Source organism: Oreochromis aureus, linkage group 18 (genome assembly GCF_013358895.1).
Source record: "Oreochromis aureus strain Israel breed Guangdong linkage group 18, ZZ_aureus, whole genome shotgun sequence".
Taxonomy (NCBI): Eukaryota; Metazoa; Chordata; class Actinopteri; order Cichliformes; family Cichlidae; genus Oreochromis; species Oreochromis aureus.
In genome coordinates this window covers 6583950-6599221 of record NC_052959.1, presented here as the reverse complement: position 1 = coordinate 6599221, position 15272 = coordinate 6583950, and the positions used below count along the sequence as shown (strand labels likewise).

General features: G+C 40.0%; 1 long non-coding RNA gene across 1 annotated transcript; it reads left to right on the top strand.

Annotated features, from left to right (window-relative positions):
- Nucleotides 1–343: 343 nt before the first annotated feature.
- On the top strand, nt 344–5840 carry LOC120434217. The gene is made up of 3 exons (XR_005608999.1): nt 344–568; nt 778–1343; nt 5513–5840. It is a non-coding gene; the product is annotated as an uncharacterized LOC120434217 (long non-coding RNA).
- The last annotated feature ends 9432 nt before the right edge of the window (nt 5841–15272 follow it).

The window sequence follows — 15272 nt, the reverse complement described above, 5'->3', positions numbered from 1 at the left end:
CTCAGCTACTCTGGCTCTAGCGCCGTTGCGTTGCTGTCAGAGCGATGGTGGCTGAGACGCAGCGGAGCGGATGTGTTAGTGCCTGGCTTAAAACAGGACATGTTAGCTGCATTTAACCTTCAGTTACTCTTTATATAGTTAGGTAGGAGTCAGACCATGTTTCTTTTTAGCTGAAAAACATTACACCCAGGTAACCTGCAGTGTTGAAAACGTGTTTCCCGACGATGTTTGCTACCCTACAATCCGTCCTGCTCTGTAGTAAAATCAGCGATATTTGACCGTCCCGTTGCTCCCATTGAAATGTATATAGCCTATTTAAAATCTAAAATTTAAAATTGTCCGTAGCCTGCTGTTGTTACCACTGTCCTGTTTGAAATGTAATGAGAGAAACTGGTTATTTTATCATATGTGCATATTGAACCCAAGGTACTAACTAGCTAACTAACTGGATACCCATTAACCTTATAACTCCTGTTGTGTGTGTGTGTGTGTGTGTGTGTGTGCAGAGAGACAGCCAGGTTCATATTGGATATGAGGAAGTTTTTTCAAAAACAGGAGCCACATTCAGGTAAAAGTGTAAGATCAAATGATCCATCAATAAAGGATAATGTTGGATCAGTGTTTCAATATTTATATCCTTTATTAGATGTACATGTGGTTTGGTTATTTGCCTTTTGGTTGAAAGTACACTGAGAGAGGACTTTTTTATTAGTAATCTTAATAGTATGTTTTTATAAAAATGTAATTGAATACAATCTATTTGTGTATGATTGTCAGTCCAAAGAGGGAGAGAGGAAAGAGGAGAACATGAGGAGAAAGTACAAGGTCAGGAAGAATCAGGTAAGAAAACTGACAGGGAGTACTAACAGGCAAAACAGAAATTGTTAAACTGGCAAAGAAAAAACCCCAACTAATTTTACTCATACAATCTGGAAGTTGTGTTCTCCCTATATTAAAGCTGCTATACAGAATCTGCAAAAAAACTGGGTTGCCAGCCTGGCACTGCATTACCATATTGAACTTCAGTCAGAGGAAGTCACGGTTGCCAAAAACTTTCTGAAGCTCAAGAGTGAGGCTGGTGCCATCCCAGATATGTTAACATTGTACAATCTTCTGGATAATCAGATCTTCCCCACACTGAAAACTGTTGTTCAGGTTGCCCTAACAAACCCAGTTTGCAGCTGTAGCTGTGAAAGGTCTTTTAGTGTCTTGAGTCAGCTCCATACCTGGCTGAGAAGGACCATGGGTCAAAGCAGACTCCAGCACCTGGCTGTGATGTCAGTTGAGAAAGAGATGCTTGAGAGACTTGACCACCAAAATGTGAGAGATTTACCAACCTCAAGGTGAGGCGACATATGTTAAAAGAAAAGAAAAAATCTGCAGAGCCATAGTAGTATCTGCACTAAAGATCTTTTCATACATTGTACCATAGGTCAAGGTGTCTCCATTTTTCTAATTTTTTAATAATATTTTGGACATTTCAAGGACTCTATTTTTGGAGTGTATTTTTTATGTATCTGTATTGTATTATACATACACTTTACAAGTGAATCTCTGTCCAAAAAATACACTCAGTTTACTTTTTACTCACTATGAGCATCATTCATTATTCTCCCGCAGTAATTAAGGTTAGGATATGTATTTTTTTTATTATTTTTTTAATTCCAATCCATTCTTCTTTGGCAGCATTTAAATAACCTTTATCAGATTTGATGGTTTTGTTACAGACTTTTCAAAAAAGTATTTTGCTTTTCTTTCACAAATGTGAGGATTAAATTGTGTTAAAATGTACAAAACAGTGATGTCATGTTTTGTGACGAGGACCCAGGCACAGAGAGACTTGATGAATTTAAGAATCTTATGATTTAATAAAGAAATTTGCAGACTTGCACAGAGAGGGTAAAAATATGATGACTGATAATGGAGATGAAGACAACAGACGATAAGGACAGGGAGGAACAGGGTTTAAATGCACCAAGGAGACAGTCAGAGGGAACTCGGGACAACTGGAGACATTTAAGGATGCAGGGACTAACAGAGACAGGGAAGATGTCTCATTATGACGAGTAAAGTTTACCTTGCCTGGATGGGTAGCTCTCTGGGTGCTCAGCACCCCCAAAGCTCTGATCCTAGAATCGCCCCTGCTGTAGAGGGAGACTTTAATAGAGGTTTACTAACTCTTACTATCATATCCATTGTGGAAAAATCTGTCTATATTTAGCAAAATATATTTGAACAATCCAAGTATGCAAACTAAAATTCACAGGAGAGCTTATGAGACCACAAACACTGTTGAGGTCCAGTTCAGAGACACAGGTTTTGCAGAGGTGAAGCCTAGAGGACAGCTGGCAGCTACAGATTTGCTCAGATTTGCTGATCTGGTTTTTTCCCCACAATTTCAACATTATGAGTAAACTAATGCAGGTATGAGAATCAGGCATAGGCTGTGTTTTGAAAAGTGTCTATTAAAACCTGTATTAAATGTATATGATCAGATCTAAGATCATCACACTGCCCCTCTGATTGTCTCCCCCCAAGCTTGCTTAAAAACACTTTTAATACTGTTGGGCCTTTTGTCCTGAGATTAATTAATACGTCCTTTGCTACAGGCTGCGTCCCATCATGCTTTAAACAAGGTGTAGTTCAGCCTCTTCTTAAAAAACATAACCTCAACCCAACTGTTCTTTCCAATTACAGGCCAATCTCAAAGCTTCCTTTTCTGTCTAAAGTTTTGGAGAAAGTGGTCTACTTACAGCTGCAGGCCCACCTTGATTTTAACATGATCTCTGAAAAATTTAAATCTGGTTTTAAATCACTACATAGCACTGAGAGAGGACTTTTAAGGATTTTTAATGATATTATTTTAACTCTGGACTCTGGCAGCCCTGCTGCCCTTTTATTGTTGGACCTGTCAGCAGCTTTTGGCACGGTCGACCATGACATCCTGTTATCACGGCTAGAATTTCATGCTGGCCTAAAAGGATCTGCCCTACAGTGGCTTCGGTCCTACTTGTCAGTAAGATCTTTTTAATTCAATATGGGCCCCCATAACTCCAAAATAGCCCCACTTAAATACGGTGTACCTCAAGGCTCTATTTTAGGTCCTGCCCTGTTCGCACTCTATTTGTTCAATTCAATTCAATTTTATTTATATAGCGCCAAGTCACAACAAAAGTCGCCTCAAGGCGCTTTATATTGTACAGTAGATAGCACAATAATAAATACAGAGAAAAACCCAACAATCATATGACCCCCTATGAGCAAGCACTTTGGTGACAGTGGGAAGGAAAAACTCCCTTTTAACAGGAAGAAACCTCCGGCAGAACCAGGCTCAGGGAGGGGCGGGGCCATCTGCTGCGACCGGTTGGGGTGAAAGAAGGAAAACAGGATGAAAAACATGCTGTGGAAGAGAGACAGAGATTAATAACAGATATGATTCGATGCAGAGAGGTCTATTAACACATAGTGAGTGAGAAAGGTGACTGGAAAGGAAAAACTCAATGCATCATGGGAATCCCCGGCAGCCTACGTCTATTGCAGCATAACTAAGGGAGGATTCAGGGTCACCTGATCCAGCCCTAACTATATGCTTTAGCAAAAAGGAAAGTTTTAAGCCTAATCTTGAAAGTAGAGATAGTGTCTGTCTCCCGAATTTGTTGCCATTGGGTTCCATCTTCTCGCGGTACAACATTTCATTCCACTGTTTTGCTGATGATCTGCAGATTTATCTGCCTTTAAAAGCAGGGTCAGACTGTCCCCAGCTCTTATTACCTTGACTACATCAAACAGTGGATGTCGTTAAATTTTCTAAAGCTAAATGAAAATAAAACTGAAGTTGTCATTTTTGGCAGCTTTGTCAATAATCACATCGATAGCACTCTGGGCCCCATGTCTACATTGATGGTTCTTTTAAATTGAATAAACAGGTGAGTGCAGTAGTCCAGTCCTGCTTCTTTCAGTTAAGACAGCTAGCCAAGGTAAAGCCATACCTCCCGCTAACGTCTTTGAACGTGTTATTCACCTTTTTCTTACTTGCAGATTGGACTACTGCAATTCATTGTATTTTGGTCTCGACCAGGCCTCCATTCATCGTCTTCAGATGGTCCAAAATGCAGCTGCTTGCCTGCTAACTGGCACCAAACAGGAGAGAGAGCATATAACCCAGTTTTAGCTTCTCTACGCTGGCTTCCTGTCTCCTACAGGATCCAATTTAAACTTCTACTTTTTGTTTTTAAGTCGCTTAACGCCCGAGCCCCTTCTTACCTGTCTGAGCTCCTTTCTGTTTATGCTCCAGGAAAAACCATGAGGTCTAGCTCAAAATTAATGCTGTCCATCCCACGGACTAATCTCAAATGTCGTGGCGATAGAGCCGTCTCTGTGGCAGGTCCCAGACTTTGGAATAGTCTCCCCTTAAATATTAGATCTGCACAAAAACCTGATCAATTGAAATCACTACTAAAGACCCATTTTTATGCCCTGGCTTTTAACACACTATGACCCAAGCATTTTGGTCTTATTTTAATAGTCTTAGTCACTGGCGGTCCTAGCCTGTTTGGTGCCCTGGGCGAACACTCCCTCTGCCCCCCCACCGCCACCCCCAAATGTTCTGCATATATTAGTGCTATTTCTTAAATGTGTAAAATCTGTGACATAATGTATTGTTTGGAGTTTAGTCTGTTACTGTTACTATTTTTACCATTTCGTCTTGGAGCAACTGTAATCCACATAATTTCCTTAGGGATTAATAAAGTATTCTGATTCTGATTGTTTCAGGATACATGACCTGCCCTTATCCAGTGACACATCTGCTTACCTGTAACTTTTGCTCATTTCTCGTCCTCTTCTTTTCTCTTTTTTCTAAACTGAGCACCTGATGGCTTTGAACTTTTCTTGTCCATCTTTCATTGGTTTTAATTTTGCCTTCCAGTATGAACACCCATCCCCCAACCCGAGGATCACCACAGCATCACCTAATAGACCTACACCTTAGTTCACAGATTCACTTTGTCTAGGGTTTATTTCTGCAATTTAACACAGCCCAGGATTCAAATCATGAATACATAATGGGCTTGGATTGATAACATTATAAATGACATGTGCTCTGTTTGGAAGCAGCCGGCTCTCCTCCCCTTTCGACGCGTTGTGTGAGACTTTAAATCATCAAACTGTAAATTATAAATTTTAAATTGTTATTGATCCCTTTACCCCTAGTCCTAAAGTGTATATTTATTTTCTTACTCTTCTTATATTTATTGTTTGTTTACTTGCACTGCTGTAACTTGAGCCTCGTTGTCTCGTCTCTCTATATACTGTACTGTATATAGCGGAGATGACAATAAAGTTTACTTTGACTTCAGCACAGCAGCGAGCAGGCGCACCGAGGGCTCTCGCGCTCACTTTTTTGCGTAGAATTTCGTAAAAACATCAGTACAAATATTAAGTCTGTACCATAATGTCTGGTGTTTGTTGTTTTTTTTTTTTATTTTGTTTTATTTTGTGGGTTGGTTATTAGATGCTGCTCCAGCCACGCAGAGAATCCCCCGCCGGCCCGCCCTCTCCTCCCTGTGCCGCAAGCAGCAGGCGCACCTCGCAAATGGAGGGCACCCTTACTCCTAGCAAATGGCCATGCGAACACCAATCGATGCCTATGCAATCCCCAAAATGCGCTGGCATGATGTCGGGGCAGCATGGGTATGAGCAACTTTTTTTGGAGATGCCCGTGATGCTGCCCCCACCACGATGCTGCCCTGGGCAACTGCCCATATCAAAAACCGCTACTGGTCTTAGTTATTGTTTTAATTCTTTTATTGTCCTGTCATTGTTTTATATTGTTATTATTGTTTTACATTGTTTCTTTTTAATGACATTTTTATATTGTTAAGCACTTTGTGCAGCATCGTCTGTTTGGAAATGTGCTATATGAATAAATTTGAACTTGACCTTGACCTATGTATTACATTTTTAAAATTACAATACAAATTTAATGCCACAAACCTGAGTTGTCATATACATCTGTGAGCAAAATCCCCAACTGTTAAGATCTCATTGACATTTGTTAATGCTGTGATTAAATATTTTGACTAGAAACTAGACAAATATACACGGTAAGATTTTGAGTTTTTCCAGTGTACCACCCTGACTGAGATCCTGCACTGCAAAAACAGTTATACTTGAAACAACCAAATATTCTTAAATCTGACGATAGTTTCTTGTTTTGAGAAAAAAAATCTGCCAATGGGGTGAGCAAAAGTTGCTTGGATAGAATTGTTAAAACTAGCAAATGAATCAATGCCTTTTAACTAGACAAAACTGTCTAAAATTTATGCTTAGTTGAAGAAAATTTGACTTATTACAAGGAAAGAGTCTGATTTGTTTCTTTCTTGATTGAGCTAAATATAAGAATTAAATCTCAACTCTGAGATCAATCATTAGAAAAAATTGCTGAGAACAAGACACCATCTGTTCAAAAAGCTACAAAAAATATGGGACTTTATCTTAAAGCAAGACACCAGAAGCACTCTTAGTTTTTGCACTTTTATTGGCACAGCAACGGGTCAGTAAGTCAACTTTAACAGTACTGAGGTCTAATTCCAGGAGAATCATGTCTAACATTACCTACATTTGAGCAGGGTACTGTGTAACATGGCCACTGTAAGAAGTGCATATTCCAGATACTCTTAACAGGAATAATTACAGTATAAAATACGCACGGCTGAATGTATCAAAAATACATCTTGCTGCAGCTTGAAGCAATCAGCATTCCAAATCCTAGATTGCATAACTTTTTAGAAGAACCGCTTTAAAGATCACACAAACAAACGTGTCTTACATGAAGATGCAGCGATTGAGCATAACAGAGTGGAAAAGATTACAGCACCTGGTACTGCATAAACAGATTGTTTTGATTTTGTGCAAAAATGATGATTACTTCACATTTTAATATTTTTAATGATAACATTATTAGGTTTTTAATGTCCGTTATTGCAGAATAAAGATTTCTTATGAAAGTTTGGTTTTGTTTTGGTTTTATCTTTAGCGCCATTCTAAGAAAATGACCAGCTTTTCTTAGAATGTCCTCAATGTTGGACACATACAGGATGTCATGCTGAAATGTAAAGCACTTACAATACAGCCCACTACAAGCAAATTATTCCAGCCTAATTGATGACATTTATGGCATTTGTTTTCTATGCTGACTGATATGCTGCTAAGTGCTTTGCTCCCTGCTTTTAAATCAGATGTCACTCTGAACATAAACACAAGCTACATGTGATGTCTCTGATGTGTATCTGTTTCTACCTGTGCTGATGCTAGCATGACTAAAGCTAGCCAAGCAGCAGTAAATATGTGAAGCAAGGCAGAAGGATATACTCATCAAATGAACAGGATCATAAGAATATAAGACCACAAGCACTGCATGTGTAACAAAAGTATGTTGACATCAAATGGTATGTTATTTGAAATCTATATGAAACAATGACACAACTATTTTTTTTTTCAATTTTTCCAATTTATTTTTTTCACAATTGTCCAAATGAGTCTGTGATTGGCCTTAGTACTGCTGAAATCATATTTATATACAACTAAATATGACTCAGCAAATATGTTTTAAATGGATGATTCCTCACTTGATGACGAATCATCCATTTCCATATTTGCTGAGTCCTAAATTTGATGTCAGTGAGCTTATCAGTGGTTGGTGTTAAAAAAAAAAAAGCCCCCAAATCCCCTATGAGCAAGCACTTGGCGACAGTGGAGAGGAAAAACTCCCTCTTAATAGGAAGAAACCTCTGACAGAACCGGGCTCAGGAAGGGGTGGCCTTCTGTCTCGACCGAGTGGGCTTCAAATGTTCACTGACAATTTAGTTGTATATAAATATGACTTTTAGGACGTGGTGTTGAGACCAATTAGGTGAAATTGGAGACGCTGCCTGTTCTGCTTCTTCTTGTTCTTCTTCTTCTTAATTGGCAGTATCTCCGGCAGGCTCTTAACTTCAGTCTCGAGTTCAGCCACCTTGGCAGTGAGCATTTTCTGTTCGTTCGAAGATTCCTGTACAGAGAATGCAGCTGACTCTTCTTTTTCTATCTTCTGTTGTTCTGTGGTGCCTTTTTCTTCCAGAGGCTTCTGCAGAGACATTGCAGTGGATGGCAGTGAGTCCTCTTTTTCCATCTTCTCCTGTTCTCCAGTGTCTTTTGCTTTCAGAGGCTCACATTTATGCATTTCATTTGCAGCGGTGGAATTTTGTTCTTTTTGCTGCTGTGGGATTTTAAGTGAGGAAGCTTTGGCTTCTTCCAGCTCTCGCTCAAGAGTCTCAACCTTCAAATCATGAAGGGATTTGTTGGAGCAGAGCTGGGATTTGAGGTCACTAATTTCTGTGTTGAGTGTCTCCTGCTCCTGCCTATGTTTAATGGCCTGTTCTTTGAGCTGATTTTGAGCTGCTAGGAGCTGTTTCTGGAGCATCTCAATCTGCTCTTGCTGAATTCTACATTGGACCTCAAATTCAGCCTCCTTAGAGGACATCAGTCCTACAGAGTCTGTGTGTGAAGCCTCTGTGGTTGGAGTGGCAGACTCCACACACTGCTCTGTGGTAGGGTGGCTGATTTGTTCCTGCAGGGCAACCATCACCTCATCCAGTTTGACAATAGCTTCACTGTCATTTGTGAGAGCCTCTGTCTCACTGATGTCATTGGGCTTATTACTAGAAGCCTCCTCCAGCTGCTCTATGAGGTCTTTAATTGTTTCCTCATGACTTCTCTTGTTCTCGTGCATTTGTGCATGAAGTTTGTTCACCTGAAACTGGTGATAAGAGGCCCTCTTGTTTGCAGCTACCATATTCCAGTAAAGGTTATTCTGATGGTATTGGGAGGCTTCCAGTTGCTGTCTGAGAGCAGCAATCTCGTGCCAGGGATTAAACTGGACACTGCCCTGATGGGGTCTAAATGTGGGATTGGGTTGATATTGCCAAGTCCCTCCATTAGGCCCAGGGTTTGGTCTGCGGGCTTATTCACATTTCCTCTCTCTCCATATTCTTGTCCTCCTTTGCATTTGAAATGGTGAGGGATTCAGCTTTTTCCCTTTCAGGAGTGGCTTCAGTGTTTTCTTGCATTCCTTCATTTTTCGGGTTTGCTCCATCACCCATGTTGTTTTGAGCTTCAAGAAGAGCCCGGGCATATGCCCGAGTAATTGGTCTTCTTGGTTCTTCAGCCACTCTTTTCTGTTTTTCCTTTTTTTGTTTCTTTGGTTTCACAACCATTTCCTTTTGTGGTTGTGCCACAGGAGACTTTTCAGGATTTGGTTGTGCGGCTTTTTCAAGCTCAGGTTTTGGCCTTTGCAAGATTGTTATTTTTGGTGTGATGACCATTTCCGTTTGTGCTTCTGCCATTGTAAATCGTCAGCGTTATGCGTCTGCGTTCTCATGCCTGCCTTGTCTTTGTTTTAACAACCAGGTTGTTTTGTGTTTCTGCCATCCGAGATCCACTAAAGTTGGTTGAATGTCTCCCCTATTTAAGGGATTTGCCAGTAGAATGTGCACTGTGACATCACGGGGTGTCCCTTTGAAGTGCTGTTCCTTTGAAGTGCCATGATTGGAACAATTCAAAATAAAATGCCCACAAACCTACTGTAAAGGAAAGGCTTTTATTTTGTAGCACATACTGAATTAACCATTGACTGTAGAAAACATGGACGACGAGACAGCTCCCCAAAAGTGAAGCCAAAACGTCTCTATCGCCCCCTGGTGTCTGGCTGCAGTATAGGTCATAAACCCCGCCTCCTCCATGTTAGCGGATGGGACTGGGGTCAGACTAAAATAAATTTATTCTTAGATAATTTTTTTCCAAAGATTCTTTCTTTTGTTATCAATAGTTCTCATCATGCTGATTGATGTCCAAGGGGTCTCCTTTCCCATAAGTTTGATTCTAATTCCTACCCCGGTGACGTTAAATTGGGGTGAAACGTCATCATAGCAGCTTTGACTGACAGCTGCAGTCACGGAGAAACTTGCGTATCTCTGTTCGGGAATAGCAGATAGAGAGTAGCCTGTGAGAGGAGGGCCAGCGTTTACTCTACGAAAACACGACCGTTTTAACCTGACAGCCTGAGGTGTTCTTCAGTAAAATGGACTGCCCGACTGAAGGACCCGAGGCCCCGCTGCACTTTTTAGGTAAGTTAAACGTGTTTGTAAGCTAATCCGTAACTACCGTCCTTAGCTAGGTCCTGAGACCTAGCTAGCTAAAATGAGCACTCGGCTGTCAGGGTTCGTTTAGCTAATCTGTGCAGGTGAATGAATTTACTAAAGAAATCAAGAGAAACGCCCCGGGCTGCTCAGTCACTAATTACTGTTACTGCACTTTTATTACAAGTATTATACTTTAAAAACAACAGGCTGCACCCTGCTGCAGCTCCTGTGCAGAGCTGATTATTAAATATGTGCAAACAACAGCATGTTTTCAGTCTCTTGCCACATCTGTAAAGACAGTAACATCTTTTTTAAAAGCTTGTACTTCAGTAACTCCTCATTAATCAGGAACTATGGATTAAAGTACTGTAATACTGAAAAAAATGTAAGAGAAAAACTTCAGATCCTGAGTGTGTGAGGACAGAAGAATCAGCTTTATTTCAATTTTGAGGGATAAAATTTATATTTGAGTTTGTGATGGTTCTGTTCTCTTTGTGATTACAGGAGCTGCCCTCAGATTCAGACCTCAGCACCACCCAGTGACAGCAGACAGATCATCCAACATGTTCATATGTTAACTGCAAAATGAACTGATGAAAACAGTACAAAGGTTAAAGTACCACATGTGCTGTCAGTGAAAGCTGCAGCTGTTTTATTGATAAAGTTAAAGACAAAAAAACAAAAGGTTTAATCACTCATGTAACTGTGTCACTATATATCAGCATTAACAGGACCTCAGTTTGGTGTTTCACAAAGCTTCTGATCTCAGACCTGCACAGCTTCCGTTTTAAACACTTGATGTACTCAGCTGCATGAAGAGCATATGAGATTTTCTCTAACACAATTTAATAAAACATGATGAAGGTCAAAGGTCGTCAATTGTATGTTGAACTACAAACTTGTCATCTGGAGTTCTTTCACAGTTTTTTGCAGATAGTGTGTTATTTACCATAAAGTGATGCAGAGTTATTCATACCAGAGTAACCAGAGAGGATCATATATTTTTAAATATATAACTTACAGGACTGAATATAATATCTTTATGTAAAAGTCTGGAGCCTCTGGGGAGTATCCGAGTATTTATAACATTACACAAACCAAAGGTTGCCATCACAGTGTTCATGAAATGCTGGGTTTATCCATCTCCTGGATCGGGCCTATGGAGGAGTGCTGAAGATTTCCCTGTGAGGGAGCTGCTGGTGAAGATCATGAGTCCTGCTTGATCAATGCCATGAGCTTCAGTGTTCCTGGTGTTTCTTAAATGATGCCTCTTTCAGTGGGTCAACAGAACTTCTGGCACAGGACAGCTGTGATGAAAGAAAAGGAAGAAGTTTCTCCAAACCTATGGACCCAGAAACCCATCTTAGTCCTCATGGTTTCCCTCACTAGTTTCTCTCCAGGGTGAATGTAGCTGTTGATATAATATGGATTATTATTAAATGAAAAGAACAAATTAGACTACATTACTGAAACGTTCTGCTGCCGTTTTTAAAGTCTCCATGTTACCAGGCTGTAGAGGGCTCTGAAGATTTAAACAGTTTTAGATCCATTACACTCAAAGTCTTATGTTAAAATCTCAAAGGACAGCATTACATTTTTGATATTAACAGTAACTCTGGGCTTCTGTAGAGTGTGCAGATGATCTCATCGCTGTCTAAAAATGGATAAAAAAACATAAAAAATGCTGAATCCTTCAATAACACAGACTATTAGAGTAGCAGGTGTGTAGCATCGCTAACTAGACCGCGGTCAAGTGAGCCCTCACTTACGAAGTCACAGTCAGGCTAGCCGCCCCGCCAGCCGCACCTAAAATGTGGTTGCACTACTCTTACGTATATTACGGTACGGATGAAGACCGGCTTAGAAACGCAGTCTTTTGTGTCCTGACACTATTTTACTTCAATATCCACTCCCAGTTTTGGTTCATCTCCACTTTTCACCCCATGATCCACAGACAAAATTACTGTACGATTCAGCGAAAATTAACAATAACATTTACCCAATATACAGTACTGTACTTTTAATATCTTCAACTTTGACCTCAGATTACAGGAAAACTGTACGAGGTGCCGCAGATATCTCACTGGATTCTGACTCTAGGCAACCCCCACTCTTCACCCTGTGATCCACAGACAAATTTACTGTACGGTTTTTGAGAAAATTAATAGTGAAATTTTTCCATTTTGCTTTACTGTACTCTATATATTCTCATCTTTGACCTCAGATTACAGGAAAACTGTACGAGGTGCCGCAGATATTTCACTGGATTCTGACTCTGGGTGACCCCCACTCTTCACCCTGTGATCCACAGACAAATTTACTGTACGGTTTTTGAGAAAAGTGATAGTAAACTTTGCACAATTTACTCTACTGTACTCTATATATTCCAATTTTTGACCTCAGATTACAGGAAAACTGTAAGAGGTGACGCAGATATTTCACTGGATTCTGACTCTAGGCCATCTCCACTCTTCACCCTGTGATCCACAGACAAATTTACTGTACGGTTTTTGAGATTGCTGTGTTAACAGAGTATGACAGAGGCTAAGAAAATATCGACCTACAATAATATATCAAATTTAAACAACAAATTAAAAATTTCCACATTTGCTGTCATTGCCATGTGTTCAGTAGAGCATTAAGTAGTCAAAAAAAAAACATCTTTGAAATATCATCAGTAAAAGAAATACTCTCACTATGTAAGACATGTTAGCAAATTCAGTTAATAAATACTGTATCAAATCTATACAGATGTTTAAAGGCATAATGCAAAGCATGTTTGTTTCTTATGGCTCACAAATGTGTTTGCCTTTAACATAATTTACATTTCATTTGTACAGTTTCACAGACGAAACAATAAAATAAGTTTCCTGAACTGTTCTTCATGGCCAAGATTTTGAATCCTTTTGAGGGTGATGCATTATCCATGAAGGTGGGCAATTTGTTCATTGATCTCTGACCCTCGCTGACTCTGGCACCTCCTAATTCTGCTTCCAGCCTTGATGATTAATTTGTTCTTCCTTTTGGCATCCCTGTCACTGATGCTGTCACCAGTTGTCCACCAGTCTAATCTGCAATTCCGGTGAACCCAGAATTACCTGTATCTTTGTAATGTTTCCAAAATATACACTATATGTTGATGGGCATTGTCCCACTTTTTTTCCTTTACAAGTAATAATCTCTATGGTTTTAATGACAATTCATATACAGATTGTGGAGGACTTTTTATTCAACACTAAAAATAGTTCCTCATCAGCAGACTGTAGTACAATTTCAGCCTACTGTTAAAAACCCATCCAATGCAGCGTTATCAGACAAATTATGCAAATGATATGTTTGTATGTACTAGTAATCTATTTATCATTTACCATGATTCCTGCTCTGATGATTACTTTCTTCTCCTTCTGTAATTTTAATAGATAAAGGATGTTGAACATTAAGCTCCAAACAGGATGAATGAGGAAGACCACAGAGGAGAATCATGGCTGTAGTGAAAGAATACATGCAGATGGTTTTTTTCATGGTCGAGGAGCAACTTCTGATACTATCTTAACACTAGGTTTACTAAACCTGCGCAAATTTGCGTAACTTCCCTAAACCCAACACCCCTAGAATTACTGGGTTTTTATTTTCTGGTGCAAGTCCTGAGGTGTTAAGCACCCCTGCTGAGATTTTCACAGGTCGTCAGCTCGTTTCTCCTCCAGCTTTTGTTGTGCAAACCACCCATTATCCTCGAGGCCTGGCACATTTGCATTTGCTCACTCAGAGTTGCTCAGACCCAAGACAGGCCAAACCTCTGTGTTACAACTTTCCGAAATGCCTGCCGTGCTGACCTGCAAATATAAAAGACACACATTCACAGCTTCCTTTACTCTTAGCCCAGATCTTCCATTGTTCCATTGTCACTGTGGATATGAGGGAGTGGCATTGTTTGACTACAGCACAGTGCTGTGCATAAAAGCAGACTGATCCAGGCGGGAGAATCATTTCTTGTTTGCATTTCTGAGAACACTTCAGGAAATGGACGAAGCAGATTCTGATGGAGGAGAGGTTTCATTTGTCCAGCAGGCCACTGATGCCTCCTCAGAAGAAGCTGAAAAGGAGACGGAACAAGAACCCAACATGCCTCCACGGAAGAGGCCCCGTGGTACTGGGAAGCCCAGCCAGAGCCACACAGCAAAAAGACGGCACTGTGTGGGTTGAGGAGGACATTGGAATGCCCAATGCAGTAGCAAATCGTTCGTGCTTCACTGCGCAAGCTGGGCCCACAGAGTCTGCTGAGGTTTGTCACTGCCATAGTAGATATGATATTTATATAAACCCATTTAGAGTTAGGTTGATAAACTAAATTTACCATTTTCTATTTCTTTATCTTCCGACAGCGTAAGATTACAAGTGTGCTCCAAAGCTTCCTTTGCCTGTTAGACGTGGGAATGCTGCAGACCATCAGAGAGTGCACGGTACATCAAGCCCGCAGAACAGAGCCGGACCGGAGTAATTCTAGTGTTAAACAATGCCTTTTATTAGAACATAAGCATTTAAATGGAGTAATTGTATTTGAATTCGTTAAATATGAGTGGGCAACTCAGACCATGACAAGACTGCATTTGCTCTAAGAAATTAATAAAAAATTTAGACATATTGTTGTCATTATTTTTAATCTTCAATTTTATGTTTTTCTTTAAGATAGTATCAGAAGTTGCTCCTCGACCATGAAAAAACCATCTGCATGTATTCTTTCACTACAGCCATGATTCTCCTCTGTGGTCTTCCTCATTCATCCTGTTTGGAGCTTAATGTTCAACATCCTTTATCTATTAAAATTACAGAAGGAGAAGAAAGTAATCATCAGAGCAGGAATCATGGTAAATGATAAATAGATTACTAGTACATACAAACATATCATTTGCATAATTTGTCTGATAACGCTGCATTGGATGGGTTTTTTAACAGTAGGCTGAAATTGTACTACAGTCTGCTGATGAGGAACTATTTTTAGTGTTGAATAAAAAGTCCTCCACAATCTGTATATGAATTGTCATTAAAACCATAGAGATTATTACTTGTAAAGGAAAAAAAAGTGGGACAATGCCC